The sequence below is a fragment of the Acipenser ruthenus genome, chromosome 41, assembly GCF_902713425.1.
Source record: "Acipenser ruthenus chromosome 41, fAciRut3.2 maternal haplotype, whole genome shotgun sequence".
Taxonomy (NCBI): domain Eukaryota; kingdom Metazoa; phylum Chordata; class Actinopteri; order Acipenseriformes; family Acipenseridae; genus Acipenser; species Acipenser ruthenus.
Window position 1 is genome coordinate 5,449,974 of NC_081229.1, and position 14,121 is coordinate 5,464,094.

General features: G+C 39.2%; 20 non-coding genes across 20 annotated transcripts; 7 read left to right on the forward strand and 13 right to left on the reverse strand.

Annotated features, from left to right (window-relative positions):
* Positions 1-351: 351 nt before the first annotated feature.
* trnas-uga (transfer RNA serine (anticodon UGA)) lies at positions 352-433 on the forward strand. The gene has a single exon. It is a non-coding gene; the product is annotated as a tRNA-Ser (tRNA).
* A 318-nt stretch (positions 434-751) lies between these two features.
* trnas-cga (transfer RNA serine (anticodon CGA)) lies at positions 752-833 on the reverse strand. Its single transcript has one exon. It is a non-coding gene; the product is annotated as a tRNA-Ser (tRNA).
* A 327-nt stretch (positions 834-1,160) lies between these two features.
* trnal-uaa (transfer RNA leucine (anticodon UAA)) lies at positions 1,161-1,243 on the reverse strand. The gene has a single exon. It is a non-coding gene; the product is annotated as a tRNA-Leu (tRNA).
* A 667-nt stretch (positions 1,244-1,910) lies between these two features.
* On the forward strand, positions 1,911-1,992 carry trnas-uga (transfer RNA serine (anticodon UGA)). Its single transcript has one exon. It is a non-coding gene; the product is annotated as a tRNA-Ser (tRNA).
* Positions 1,993-2,310: 318 nt separating this feature from the next.
* trnas-uga (transfer RNA serine (anticodon UGA)) lies at positions 2,311-2,392 on the reverse strand. The gene has a single exon. It is a non-coding gene; the product is annotated as a tRNA-Ser (tRNA).
* A 1,442-nt stretch (positions 2,393-3,834) lies between these two features.
* On the forward strand, positions 3,835-3,916 carry trnas-uga (transfer RNA serine (anticodon UGA)). Its single transcript has one exon. It is a non-coding gene; the product is annotated as a tRNA-Ser (tRNA).
* A 318-nt stretch (positions 3,917-4,234) lies between these two features.
* Positions 4,235-4,316, reverse strand: trnas-cga (transfer RNA serine (anticodon CGA)). Its single transcript has one exon. It is a non-coding gene; the product is annotated as a tRNA-Ser (tRNA).
* A 337-nt stretch (positions 4,317-4,653) lies between these two features.
* Positions 4,654-4,736, reverse strand: trnal-uaa (transfer RNA leucine (anticodon UAA)). The gene has a single exon. It is a non-coding gene; the product is annotated as a tRNA-Leu (tRNA).
* A 1,289-nt stretch (positions 4,737-6,025) lies between these two features.
* On the forward strand, positions 6,026-6,107 carry trnas-uga (transfer RNA serine (anticodon UGA)). Its single transcript has one exon. It is a non-coding gene; the product is annotated as a tRNA-Ser (tRNA).
* A 318-nt stretch (positions 6,108-6,425) lies between these two features.
* Positions 6,426-6,507, reverse strand: trnas-cga (transfer RNA serine (anticodon CGA)). Its single transcript has one exon. It is a non-coding gene; the product is annotated as a tRNA-Ser (tRNA).
* Positions 6,508-6,844: 337 nt separating this feature from the next.
* Positions 6,845-6,927, reverse strand: trnal-uaa (transfer RNA leucine (anticodon UAA)). The gene has a single exon. It is a non-coding gene; the product is annotated as a tRNA-Leu (tRNA).
* Positions 6,928-8,213: 1,286 nt separating this feature from the next.
* On the forward strand, positions 8,214-8,295 carry trnas-uga (transfer RNA serine (anticodon UGA)). Its single transcript has one exon. It is a non-coding gene; the product is annotated as a tRNA-Ser (tRNA).
* Positions 8,296-8,613: 318 nt separating this feature from the next.
* trnas-cga (transfer RNA serine (anticodon CGA)) lies at positions 8,614-8,695 on the reverse strand. The gene has a single exon. It is a non-coding gene; the product is annotated as a tRNA-Ser (tRNA).
* Positions 8,696-9,030: 335 nt separating this feature from the next.
* Positions 9,031-9,113, reverse strand: trnal-uaa (transfer RNA leucine (anticodon UAA)). Its single transcript has one exon. It is a non-coding gene; the product is annotated as a tRNA-Leu (tRNA).
* A 1,313-nt stretch (positions 9,114-10,426) lies between these two features.
* Positions 10,427-10,508, forward strand: trnas-uga (transfer RNA serine (anticodon UGA)). The gene has a single exon. It is a non-coding gene; the product is annotated as a tRNA-Ser (tRNA).
* A 318-nt stretch (positions 10,509-10,826) lies between these two features.
* On the reverse strand, positions 10,827-10,908 carry trnas-cga (transfer RNA serine (anticodon CGA)). Its single transcript has one exon. It is a non-coding gene; the product is annotated as a tRNA-Ser (tRNA).
* Positions 10,909-11,245: 337 nt separating this feature from the next.
* Positions 11,246-11,328, reverse strand: trnal-uaa (transfer RNA leucine (anticodon UAA)). The gene has a single exon. It is a non-coding gene; the product is annotated as a tRNA-Leu (tRNA).
* Positions 11,329-12,612: 1,284 nt separating this feature from the next.
* On the forward strand, positions 12,613-12,694 carry trnas-uga (transfer RNA serine (anticodon UGA)). Its single transcript has one exon. It is a non-coding gene; the product is annotated as a tRNA-Ser (tRNA).
* A 318-nt stretch (positions 12,695-13,012) lies between these two features.
* trnas-cga (transfer RNA serine (anticodon CGA)) lies at positions 13,013-13,094 on the reverse strand. The gene has a single exon. It is a non-coding gene; the product is annotated as a tRNA-Ser (tRNA).
* A 337-nt stretch (positions 13,095-13,431) lies between these two features.
* Positions 13,432-13,514, reverse strand: trnal-uaa (transfer RNA leucine (anticodon UAA)). The gene has a single exon. It is a non-coding gene; the product is annotated as a tRNA-Leu (tRNA).
* Between the last annotated feature and the right edge of the window lie 607 nt (positions 13,515-14,121).

Consider the following 14,121-nt stretch of genomic DNA (forward strand, 5'->3'; position numbering starts at 1 on the left):
TTTCTTTAACCACTGGACCACATAGCCTTAAAGTGACCGATAGCTTTGTTCACATATTAAAATGCTGTTTTCAGTGTTCCCGCATATTCTGAAATGCACAACATAATATGGCAATGAAATGAAAGGGAAATAACTGCTTTCATTCCTCTGGTCTTGTATTGTCACGCTGTCTGCTATCTATATGAAAGTGTCCTAGTCACCTAAAGGATAAGGCACTGGCCTCCTAAACCAGGGATTGTGATTTCGAGTCAATGTTTTATTAAAAACGAACATTATTTCTATTTGTTATTTGGCTGTGATGTGTTTATAGATCTTGATATCTGCTATTGCCACTCTTTGGCTGAGCACAAAGTAGTCGTGGCCGAGTGGTTAAGGCGATGGACTTGAAATCCATTGGGGTCTCCCCGCGCAGGTTCAAATCCTGCCGACTACGTACACGTTTTGTATGTCTTCATTGTTATTTCTTATAGGTCTGTTAAGCTTAAAGGTCTATATTACTTGCCGTACTGTAAATTTCTTCAAAACTAGTATGTGTATAACTGTTTTCAATATCGCATGCATGGAAGGGTTAATATGACTTTATTACCCAACTATTTCATTGATGAGTGACCAGAATTAATTTGGGAGTCACTTTAATATATTAATACACTCAAGCTCTGTTTGATGACTATACAATCAACATATTGTATAGGCTTAATTGTATAAATAAATGTGCGGTCATAATTCCAGTCACTAGAGCACGAAAACACAACGTAGTCGGCAGGATTTGAACCTGCGCGGGGAGACCCCAATGGATTTCGAGTCCATCGCCTTAACCACTCGGCCACGACTACACATGGTTTGGTTTCTGAGGTTTAACATTAAACCAGTTCCAAAGAACCGGGAGCTGGTCGCGGTAATCATGTGGAAGGCAAAGTGGGCTACAATGAACACACCTGCCTCTGTTTAAACTGTGTCAGATGTTTATTTTAACTGCACTAGGACAGATTCCTTTGACACGTTATGAATGTTAATAAGCCTAATTAGAAGTTACAGTGGTTTGATTTCATATTCACCAATCCAAACTACAGAAGCAATAGCGTGTTGAATGTGCTCACTATAGTATATCTTCCAAACATCCTTGATGCTCTATACGATTTTTATCAATAAAAAAGAGGATCTACCAGAAGTGGGGCTCGAACCCACGCGGACATACGTCCATTGGATCTTAAGTCCAACGCCTTAACCACTCGGCCATCCTGCTTCTTGTCGCTAAGAAAAATAACTTGTTTCAGGTTCCCTGTCTTCAGTGAAGGCGTTTCCATGCGTGCTGCTTGCTTTCTTTTATTCTGTCTTTCCTTCGTTCATTCCTTCGTTCATTCTTTCTTTCAAATAATGTTTTAGGGCAGTATATATCCATACATGTTGTTTGTTTGTAAATAACACACGTTTGTAAAACTTACAATTACGTCTCACCCGAAGGACGGAGCACAAAGAGGTTAAGTGACTTGCTCAGAGTCACACAATGAGCCAGTGACTGAGGTGGGATTTAAACCAGAGACCTCCTGGTTACAAGCCCATTTCTTTAACCACTGGACCACATAGCCTTAAAGTGACCGATAGCTTTGTTCACATATTAAAATGCTGTTTTCAGGATTCCCGCATATTCTGAAATGCACAACATAATATGGCAATGAAATGACAGGGAAATAACTGCTTTCATCCCTCTGGTCTTATATTGTCACGCTGTCTGCTATCTATATGAAAGTGTCCTAGTCACCTAAAGGATAAGGCACTGGCCTCCTAAACCAGGGATTGTGATTTCGAGTCAATGTTTTATTAAAAACGAACATTATTTCTATTTGTTATTTGGCTGTGATGTGTTTATAGATCTTGATATCTGCTATTGCCACTCTTTTGCTGAGCACAAAGTAGTCGTGGCCGAGTGGTTAAGGCGATGGACTTGAAATCCATTGGGGTCTCCCCGCGCAGGTTCAAATCCTGCCGACTACGTACACGTTTTGTACGTCCTCATTGTTATTTCTTATAGGTCTGTTAAGCTTAAAGGTCTATATTACTTGCCGTACTGTAAATTTCTTCAAAACTAGTATGTGTATAACTGTTTTCAATATCGCATGCATGGAAGGGTTAATATGACTTTATTACACAACTATGTCATTGATGAGTGAGCAGAATTAATTTGGGAGTCACTTTAATGTATTAATACACTCAATCTCTGTTTGATGGCTATACAATCAACATATTGTATAGGCTTAATTGTATAAATAAATGTGCGGTCATAATTCCAGTCACCAGAGCACGAAAACACAACGTAGTCGGCAGGATTTGAACCTGCGCGGGGAGACCACAATGGATTTCGAGTCCATCGCCTTAACCACTCGGCCACGACTACACATGGTTCGGTTTCTGAGGTTTAACATTAAACCAGTTCCAAAGAACCGGGAGCTGGTCGCGGTAATCATGTGGAAGGCAAAGTGGGCTACAATGAACACACCTGCCTCTGTTTAAACTGTGTCAGATGTTTATTTTAACTGCACTAGGACATCCTGGTTCTGGTCACTAACGAAAATAACTTGTTTCAGGTTCCCTGTCTTCAATGAAGGCGTTTCCATGTGTGCTTGCTTGCTTGCTTGCTTGCTTTTTTCTTTCTTTCTTTCTTTCTTTCTTTCTTTCTTTCTTTCTTTCTTTCTTTCTTTCTTTCTTTCTAATACAGTTTTAGGGCAGTATATATACGTACATGTTGTTTTGTAAATAACACAAGTTTGCAAAACGATTTCCTATTCTCTTTGCCTGTTCTGAGTCAAAGAAAACTGTACTTTCATGTCCGTCAGTTCTTTATTTCGTCGAAGGAACGAATTCTGGCAGAAACATCTCACGGGGAACTCCTGTAATCGGTACATTAATCAGCTCAGGAAGCTGCTCTGTAGCACAATCAGGGAACGCGTTCGGCTATTGCCCGAAAGGTTGGTGGTTCAAGCCTACTCAGGGACCATGCTTTCTGGATTTCATAAGAAAACTGCAATGTAATGAACAAAACTATTTCCTCACTATATTATTATTATTATTATTTATTAGCAGATGCCCTTATCCAGGGTGACTTACAATTGTTACTTTATCCATTCTAACAAAAGAGAAACTAAACCTTGTGTTATTTATTTCAAATTAAAGAAAAAAATATTAAAAAAACACAATTCTTCCTGTCTCAACAATTGACCACTGAAAGGTTTGTTCAATAATCTTCCAAATTCGTTTCTTAACAAATTACATTGCGCTAATTATTTGTTTATTTAGCAGACACCTTTACCCAAGGCGACTTACAGAGAGACTAGGGTGTGTGAACTATGTATCAGCTGCAGAGTCACTTACAATTACGTCTCACCCGAAAGACAGAGCACAAGGAGGTTAAGTGACTTGCTCAGAGTCACACAATCAGCCAGTGACTGAGGTGGGATTTAAACCAGGGACCTCCTGGTTACAAGCCCATTTCTTTAACCACTGGACCACATAGCCTTAAAGTGACCGATAGCTTTGTTCACATATTAAAATGCTGTTTTCAGTGTTCCCGCATATTCTGAAATGCACAACATAATATGGCAATGAAATGAAAGGGAAATAACTGCTTTCATTCCTCTGGTCTTGTATTGTCACGCTGTCTGCTATCTATATGAAAGTGTCCTAGTCACCTAAAGGATAAGGCACTGGCCTCCTAAACCAGGGATTGTGATTTCGAGTCAATGTTTTATTAAAAACGAACATTATTTCTATTTGTTATTTGGCTGTGATGTGTTTATAGATCTTGATATCTGCTATTGCCACTCTTTGGCTGAGCACAAAGTAGTCGTGGCCGAGTGGTTAAGGCGATGGACTTGAAATCCATTGGGGTCTCCCCGCGCAGGTTCAAATCCTGCCGACTACGTACACGTTTTGTACGTCCTCATTGTTATTTCTTATAGGTCTGTTAAGCTTAAAGGTCTATATTACTTGCCGTACTGTAAATTTCTTCAAAACTAGTATGTGTATAACTGTTTTCAATATCGCATGCATGGAAGGGTTAATATGACTTTATTACCCAACTATTTCATTGATGAGTGACCAGAATTAATTTGGGAGTCACTTTAATATATTAATACACTCAAGCTCTGTTTGATGACTATACAATCAACATATTGTATAGGCTTAATTGTATAAATAAATGTGCGGTCATAATTCCAGTCACTAGAGCACGAAAACACAACGTAGTCGGCAGGATTTGAACCTGCGCGGGGAGACCCCAATGGATTTCGAGTCCATCGCCTTAACCACTCGGCCACGACTACACATGGTTTGGTTTCTGAGGTTTAACATTAAACCAGTTCCAAAGAACCGGGAGCTGGTCGCGGTAATCATGTGGAAGGCAAAGTGGGCTACAATGAACACACCTGCCTCTGTTTAAACTGTGTCAGATGTTTATTTTAACTGCACTAGGACAGATTCCTTTGACACGTTATGAATGTTAATATGCCTAATTAGAAGTTACAGTGGTTTGATTTCATATTCACCAATCCAAACTACAGAAGCAATAGCGTGTTGAATGTGCTCACTACAGTATATTAGGAGGACATCTTCCAAACATCCTTGATGCTCTATACGATTTTTATCAATAAAAAGTGTATCTACCAGAAGTGGGGCTCGAACCCACGCGGACATACGTCCATTGGATCTTAAGTCCAACGCCTTAACCACTCGGCCATCCTGGTTCTGGTCACTAACGAAAATAACTTGTTTCAGGTTCCCTGTCTTCAATGAAGGCGTTTCCATGTGTGCTTGCTTGCTTGCTTGCTTGCTTGCTTTTTTCTTTCTTTCTCTTTCTTTCTTTCTTTCTTTCTTTCTTTCTTTCTTTCTTTCTTTCTTTCTTTCTAATACAGTTTTAGGGCAGTATATATACGTACATGTTGTTTTGTAAATAACACAAGTTTGCAAAACGATTTCCTATTCTCTTTGCCTGTTCTGAGTCAAAGAAAACTGTACTTTCATGTCCGTCAGTTCTTTATTTCGTCGAAGGAACGAATTCTGGCAGAAACATCTCACGGGGAACTCCTGTAATCGGTACATTAATCAGCTCAGGAAGCTGCTCTGTAGCACAATCAGGGAACGCGTTCGGCTATTGCCCGAAAGGTTGGTGGTTCAAGCCTACTCAGGGACCATGCTTTCTGGATTTCATAAGAAAACTGCAATGTAATGAACAAAACTATTTCCTCACTATATTATTATTATTATTATTTATTAGCAGATGCCCTTATCCAGGGTGACTTACAATTGTTACTTTATCCATTCTAACAAAAGAGAAACTAAACCTTGTGTTATTTATTTCAAATTAAAGAAAAAAATATTAAAAAAACACAATTCTTCCTGTCTCAACAATTGACCACTGAAAGGTTTGTTCAATAATCTTCCAAATTCGTTTCTTAACAAATTACATTGCGCTAATTATTTGTTTATTTAGCAGACACCTTTACCCAAGGCGACTTACAGAGAGACTAGGGTGTGTGAACTATGTATCAGCTGCAGAGTCACTTACAATTACGTCTCACCCGAAAGATAGAGCACAAGGAGGTTAAGTGACTTGCTCAGAGTCACACAATCAGCCAGTGACTGAGGTGGGATTTAAACCAGGGACCTCCTGGTTACAAGCCCATTTCTTTAACCACTGGACCACATAGCCTTAAAGTGACCGATAGCTTTGTTCACATATTAAAATGCTGTTTTCAGTGTTCCCGCATATTCTGAAATGCACAACATAATATGGCAATGAAATGAAAGGGAAATAACTGCTTTCATTCCTCTGGTCTTGTATTGTCACGCTGTCTGCTATCTATATGAAAGTGTCCTAGTCACCTAAAGGATAAGGCACTGGCCTCCTAAACCAGGGATTGTGATTTCGAGTCAATGTCTTATTAAAAACGAACATTATTTCTATTTGTTATTTGGCTGTGATGTGTTTATAGATCTTGATATCTGCTATTGCCACTCTTTGGCTGAGCACAAAGTAGTCGTGGCCGAGTGGTTAAGGCGATGGACTTGAAATCCATTGGGGTCTCCCCGCGCAGGTTCAAATCCTGCCGACTACGTACACGTTTTGTATGTCTTCATTGTTATTTCTTATAGGTCTGTTAAGCTTAAAGGTCTATATTACTTGCCGTACTGTAAATTTCTTCAAAACTAGTATGTGTATAACTGTTTTCAATATCGCATGCATGGAAGGGTTAATATGACTTTATTACCCAACTATTTCATTGATGAGTGACCAGAATTAATTTGGGAGTCACTTTAATATATTAATACACTCAAGCTCTGTTTGATGACTATACAATCAACATATTGTATAGGCTTAATTGTATAAATAAATGTGCGGTCATAATTCCAGTCACTAGAGCACGAAAACACAACGTAGTCGGCAGGATTTGAACCTGCGCGGGGAGACCCCAATGGATTTCGAGTCCATCGCCTTAACCACTCGGCCACGACTACACATGGTTTGGTTTCTGAGGTTTAACATTAAACCAGTTCCAAAGAACCGGGAGCTGGTCGCGGTAATCATGTGGAAGGCAAAGTGGGCTACAATGAACACACCTGCCTCTGTTTAAACTGTGTCAGATGTTTATTTTAACTGCACTAGGACAGATTCCTTTGACACGTTATGAATGTTAATATGCCTAATTAGAAGTTACAGTAGTTTGATTTCATATTCACCAATCCAAACTACAGAAGCAATAGCGTGTTGAATGTGCTCACTACAGTATATTAGGAGGACATCTTCCAAACATCCTTGATGCTCTATACGATTTTTATCAATAAAAAGTGTATCTACCAGAAGTGGGGCTCGAACCCACGCGGACATACGTCCATTGGATCTTAAGTCCAACGCCTTAACCACTCGGCCATCCTGGTTCTGGTCACTAACGAAAATAACTTGTTTCAGGTTCCCTGTCTTCAATGAAGGCGTTTCCATGTGTGCTTGCTTGCTTGCTTGCTTGCTTGCTTGCTTTTTTCTTTCTTTCTTTCTTTCTTTCTTTCTTTCTTTCTTTCTTTCTTTCTTTCTTTCTTTCTTTCTTTCTAATACAGTTTTAGGGCAGTATATATACGTACATGTTGTTTTGTAAATAACACAAGTTTGCAAAACGATTTCCTATTCTCTTTGCCTGTTCTGAGTCAAAGAAAACTGTACTTTCATGTCCGTCAGTTCTTTATTTCGTCGAAGGAACGAATTCTGGCAGAAACATCTCACGGGGAACTCCTGTAATCGGTACATTAATCAGCTCAGGAAGCTGCTCTGTAGCACAATCAGGGAACGCGTTCGGCTATTGCCCGAAAGGTTGGTGGTTCAAGCCTACTCAGGGACCATGCTTTCTGGATTTCATAAGAAAACTGCAATGTAATGAACAAAACTATTTCCTCACTATATTATTATTTATTAGCAGATGCCCTTATCCAGGGTGACTTACAATTGTTACTTTATCCATTCTAACAAAAGAGAAACTAAACCTTGTGTTATTTATTTCAAATTAAAGAAAAAAATATTAAAAAAACACAATTCTTCCTGTCTCAACAATTGACCACTGAAAGGTTTGTTCAATAATCTTCCAAATTCGTTTCTTAACAAATTACATTGCGCTAATTATTTGTTTATTTAGCAGACACCTTTACCCAAGGCGACTTACAGAGAGACTAGGGTGTGTGAACTATGTATCAGCTGCAGAGTCACTTACAATTACGTCTCACCCGAAAGATAGAGCACAAGGAGGTTAAGTGACTTGCTCAGAGTCACACAATCAGCCAGTGACTGAGGTGGGATTTAAACCAGGGACCTCCTGGTTACAAGCCCATTTCTTTAACCACTGGACCACATAGCCTTAAAGTGACCGATAGCTTTGTTCACATATTAAAATGCTGTTTTCAGTGTTCCCGCATATTCTGAAATGCACAACATAATATGGCAATGAAATGAAAGGGAAATAACTGCTTTCATTCCTCTGGTCTTGTATTGTCACGCTGTCTGCTATCTATATGAAAGTGTCCTAGTCACCTAAAGGATAAGGCACTGGCCTCCTAAACCAGGGATTGTGATTTCGAGTCAATGTTTTATTAAAAACGAACATTATTTCTATTTGTTATTTGGCTGTGATGTGTTTATAGATCTTGATATCTGCTATTGCCACTCTTTGGCTGAGCACAAAGTAGTCGTGGCCGAGTGGTTAAGGCGATGGACTTGAAATCCATTGGGGTCTCCCCGCGCAGGTTCAAATCCTGCCGACTACGTACACGTTTTGTATGTCTTCATTGTTATTTCTTATAGGTCTGTTAAGCTTAAAGGTCTATATTACTTGCCGTACTGTAAATTTCTTCAAAACTAGTATGTGTATAACTGTTTTCAATATCGCATGCATGGAAGGGTTAATATGACTTTATTACCCAACTATTTCATTGATGAGTGACCAGAATTAATTTGGGAGTCACTTTAATATATTAATACACTCAAGCTCTGTTTGATGACTATACAATCAACATATTGTATAGGCTTAATTGTATAAATAAATGTGCGGTCATAATTCCAGTCACTAGAGCACGAAAACACAACGTAGTCGGCAGGATTTGAACCTGCGCGGGGAGACCCCAATGGATTTCGAGTCCATCGCCTTAACCACTCGGCCACGACTACACATGGTTTGGTTGCTGAGGTTTAACATTAAACCAGTTCCAAAGAACCGGGAGCTGGTCGCGGTAATCGTGGAAGGCAAAGTGGGCTACAATGAACACACCTGCCTCTGTTTAAACTGTGTCAGATGTTTATTTTAACTGCACTAGGACAGATTCCTTTGACACGTTATGAATGTTAATATGCCTAATTAGAAGTTACAGTGGTTTGATTTCATATTCACCAATCCAAACTACAGAAGCAATAGCGTGTTGAATGTGCTCACTACAGTATATTAGGAGGACATCTTCCAAACATCCTTGATGCTCTATACGATTTTTATCAATAAAAAGTGTATCTACCAGAAGTGGGGCTCGAACCCACGCGGACATACGTCCATTGGATCTTAAGTCCAACGCCTTAACCACTCGGCCATCCTGGTTCTGGTCACTAACGAAAATAACTTGTTTCAGGTTCCCTGTCTTCAATGAAGGCGTTTCCATGTGTGCTTGCTTGCTTGCTTGCTTGCTTGCTTTTTTCTTTCTTTCTCTTTCTTTCTTTCTTTCTTTCTTTCTTTCTTTCTTTCTTTCTTTCTTTCTTTCTTTCTTTCTTTCTTTCTTTCTTTCTAATACAGTTTTAGGGCAGTATATATACGTACATGTTGTTTTGTAAATAACACAAGTTTGCAAAACGATTTCCTATTCTCTTTGCCTGTTCTGAGTCAAAGAAAACTGTACTTTCATGTCCGTCAGTTCTTTATTTCGTCGAAGGAACGAATTCTGGCAGAAACATCTCACGGGGACCTCCAGTAATCGGTACATTAATCAGCTCAGGAAGCTGCTCTGTAGCACAATCAGGGAACGCGTTCGGCTATTGCCCGAAAGGTTGGTGGTTCAAGCCTACTCAGGGACCATGCTTTCTGGATTTCATAAGAAAACTGCAATGTAACGAACAAAACTATTTCCTCACTATATTATTATTATTATTATTTATTAGCAGATGCCCTTATCCAGGGTGACTTACAATTGTTACTTTATCCATTCTAACAAAAGAGAAACTAAACCTTGTGTTATTTATTTCAAATTAAAGAAAAAAATATTAAAAAAACACAATTCTTCCTGTCTCAACAATTGACCACTGAAAGGTTTGTTCAATAATCTTCCAAATTCGTTTCTTAACAAATTACATTGCGCTAATTATTTGTTTATTTAGCAGACACCTTTACCCAAGGCGACTTACAGAGAGACTAGGGTGTGTGAACTATGTATCAGCTGCAGAGTCACTTACAATTACGTCTCACCCGAAAGACAGAGCACAAGGAGGTTAAGTGACTTGCTCAGAGTCACACAATCAGCCAGTGACTGAGGTGGGATTTAAACCAGGGACCTCCTGGTTACAAGCCCATTTCTTTAACCACTGGACCACATAGCCTTAAAGTGACCGATAGCTTTGTTCACATATTAAAATGCTGTTTTCAGTGTTCCCGCATATTCTGAAATGCACAACATAATATGGCAATGAAATGAAAGGGAAATAACTGCTTTCATTCCTCTGGTCTTGTATTGTCACGCTGTCTGCTATCTATATGAAAGTGTCCTAGTCACCTAAAGGATAAGGCACTGGCCTCCTAAACCAGGGATTGTGATTTCGAGTCAATGTTTTATTAAAAACGAACATTATTTCTATTTGTTATTTGGCTGTGATGTGTTTATAGATCTTGATATCTGCTATTGCCACTCTTTGGCTGAGCACAAAGTAGTCGTGGCCGAGTGGTTAAGGCGATGGACTTGAAATCCATTGGGGTCTCCCCGCGCAGGTTCAAATCCTGCCGACTACGTACACGTTTTGTACGTCCTCATTGTTATTTCTTATAGGTCTGTTAAGCTTAAAGGTCTATATTACTTGCCGTACTGTAAATTTCTTCAAAACTAGTATGTGTATAACTGTTTTCAATATCGCATGCATGGAAGGGTTAATATGACTTTATTACCCAACTATTTCATTGATGAGTGACCAGAATTAATTTGGGAGTCACTTTAATATATTAATACACTCAAGCTCTGTTTGATGACTATACAATCAACATATTGTATAGGCTTAATTGTATAAATAAATGTGCGGTCATAATTCCAGTCACTAGAGCACGAAAACAAAACGTAGTCGGCAGGATTTGAACCTGCGCGGGGAGACCCCAATGGATTTCGAGTCCACCGCCTTAACCACTCGGCCACGACTACACATGGTTTGGTTTCTGAGGTTTAACATTAAACCAGTTCCAAAGAACCGGGAGCTGGTCGCGGTAATCATGTGGAAGGCAAAGTGGGCTACAATGAACACACCTGCCTCTGTTTAAACTGTGTCAGATGTTTATTTTAACTGCACTAGGACAGATTCCTTTGACACGTTATGAATGTTAATATGCCTAATTAGAAGTTACAGTGGTTTGATTTCATATTCACCAATCCAAACTACAGAAGCAATAGCGTGTTGAATGTGCTCACTACAGTATATTAGGAGGACATCTTCCAAACATCCTTGATGCTCTATACGATTTTTATCAATAAAAAGTGTATCTACCAGAAGTGGGGCTCGAACCCACGCGGACATACGTCCATTGGATCTTAAGTCCAACGCCTTAACCACTCGGCCATCCTGGTTCTGGTCACTAACGAAAATAACTTGTTTCAGGTTCCCTGTCTTCAATGAAGGCGTTTCCATGTGTGCTTGCTTGCTTGCTTGCTTGCTTTTTTCTTTCTTTCTCTTTCTTTCTTTCTTTCTTTCTTTCTTTCTTTCTTTCTTTCTTTTTTTCTTTCTAATACAGTTTTAGGGCAGTATATATACGTACATGTTGTTTTGTAAATAACACAAGTTTGCAAAACGATTTCCTATTCTCTTTGCCTGTTCTGAGTCAAAGAAAACTGTACTTTCATGTCCGTCAGTTCTTTATTTCGTCGAAGGAACGAATTCTGGCAGAAACATCTCACGGGGAACTCCTGTAATCGGTACATTAATCAGCTCAGGAAGCTGCTCTGTAGCACAATCAGTGCACGCGTTCGGCTATTGCCCGAAAGGTTGGTGGTTCAAGCCTACTCAGGGACCATGCTTTCTGGATTTCATAAGAAAACTGCAATGTAATGAACAAAACTATTTCCTCACTATATTATTATTATTATTATTTATTAGCAGATGCCCTTATCCAGGGTGACTTACAATTGTTACTTTATCCATTCTAACAAAAGAGAAACAAACCTTGTGTTATTTATTTCAAATTAAAGAAAAAAATATTAAAAAAACACAATTCTTCCTGTCTCAACAATTGACCACTGAAAGGTTTGTTCAATAATCTTCCAAATTCGTTTCTTAACAAATTACATTGCGCTAATTATTTGTTTATTTAGCAGACACCTTTACCCAAGGCGACTTACAGAGAGACTAGGGTGTGTAAACTATGTATCAGCTGCAGAGTCACTTACAATTACGTCTCACCCGAAAGACAGAGCACAAGGAGGTTAAGTGACTTGCTCAGAGTCACACAATCAGCCAGTGACTGAGGTGGGATTTAAACCAGGGACCTCCTGGTTACAAGCCCATTTCTTTAACCACTGGACCACATAGCCTTAAAGTGACCGATAGCTTTGTTCACATATTAAAATGCTGTTTTCAGTGTTCCCGCATATTCTGAAATGCACAACATAATATGGCAATGAAATGAAAGGGAAATAACTGCTTTCATTCCTCTGGTCTTGTATTGTCACGCTGTCTGCTATCTATATGAAAGTGTCCTAGTCACCTAAAGGATAAGGCACTGGCCTCCTAAACCAGGGATTGTGATTTCGAGTCAATGTTTTATTAAAAACGAACATTATTTCTATTTGTTATTTGGCTGTGATGTGTTTATAGATCTTGATATCTGCTATTGCCACTCTTTGGCTGAGCACAAAGTAGTCGTGGCCGAGTGGTTAAGGCGATGGACTTGAAATCCATTGGGGTCTCCCCGCGCAGGTTCAAATCCTGCCGACTACGTACACGTTTTGTATGTCCTTATTGTTATTTCTTATAGGTCTGTTAAGCTTAAAGGTCTATATTACTTGCCGTACTGTAAATTTCTTCAAAACTAGTATGTGTATAACTGTTTTCAATATCGCATGCATGGAAGGGTTAATATGACTTTATTACCCAAATATTTCATTGATGAGTGACCAGAATTAATTTGGGAGTCACTTTAATATATTAATACACTCAAGCTCTGTTTGATGACTATACAATCAACATATTGTATAGGCTTAATTGTATAAATAAATGTGCGGTCATAATTCCAGTCACTAGAGCACGAAAACACAACGTAGTCGGCAGGATTTGAACCTGCGCGGGGAGACCCCAATGGATTTCGAGTCCATCGCCTTAACCACTCGGCCACGACTACACATGGTTTGGTTTCTGAGGTTTAACATTAAACCAGTTCCAAAGAACCGGGAGCTGGTCGCGGTAATCATGTGGAAGGCAAAGTGGGCTACAATGAACACACCTGCCTCTGTTTAAACTGTGTCAGATGTTTATTTTAACTGCACTAGGACAGATTCCTTTGACACGTTATGAATGTTAATATGCCTAATTAGAAGTTACAGTGGTTTGATTTCATATTCACCAATCCAAACTACAGAAGCAATAGCGTGTTGAATGTGCTCACTACAGTATATTAGGAGGACATCTTCCAAACATCCTTGATGCTCTATACGATTTTTATCAATAAAAAGTGTATCTACCAGAAGTGGGGCTCGAACCCACGCGGACATACGTCCATTGGATCTTAAGTCCAACGCCTTAACCACTCGGCCATCCTGGTTCTGGTCACTAACGGAAATAACTTGTTTCAGGTTCCCTGTCTTCAATGAAGGCGTTTCCATGTGTGCTTGCTTGCTTGCTTGCTTGCTTTTTTCTTTCTTTCTTTCTTTCTTTTTTTCTTTCTTTCTTTCTTTCTTTCTTTCTTTCTTTCATTATGTCTTTCCTTCGTTCATTCTTTCTTTCAAATAATGTTTTAGGGCAGTATATATACATACATGTTGTTTGTTTGTAAAGAACACAAGTTTGTAAAACGGTTGCATATTCTCCTGCCTATTCTTAGTCTACGAAAACTGTACTTTCTTGTCCGTCACTTTCTTTCAACATTGAGTCGAAGGAACCAAGTAATTCTGTCAGACCCATCTCACGGTGGAGAGCTGTAATCGGTACATTGATCAGCTCAGGAAGCTGCTCCCCACTGTGGTGCAGAAAAAAGGAGCTCCGTCTGCACAGTAAGAAAGTAAAGTTGTACAAGAGCAATGCAACGCTGCTGCAAGTGACAATGATGAACTTGTACTGTCTTTGCCACTGCAGATTTGAATGGTTCTTTATCACACAGAGTTCATTACATAGTGTATTTTGTTAGCACTAGAAGTTCACAGATAAACCTG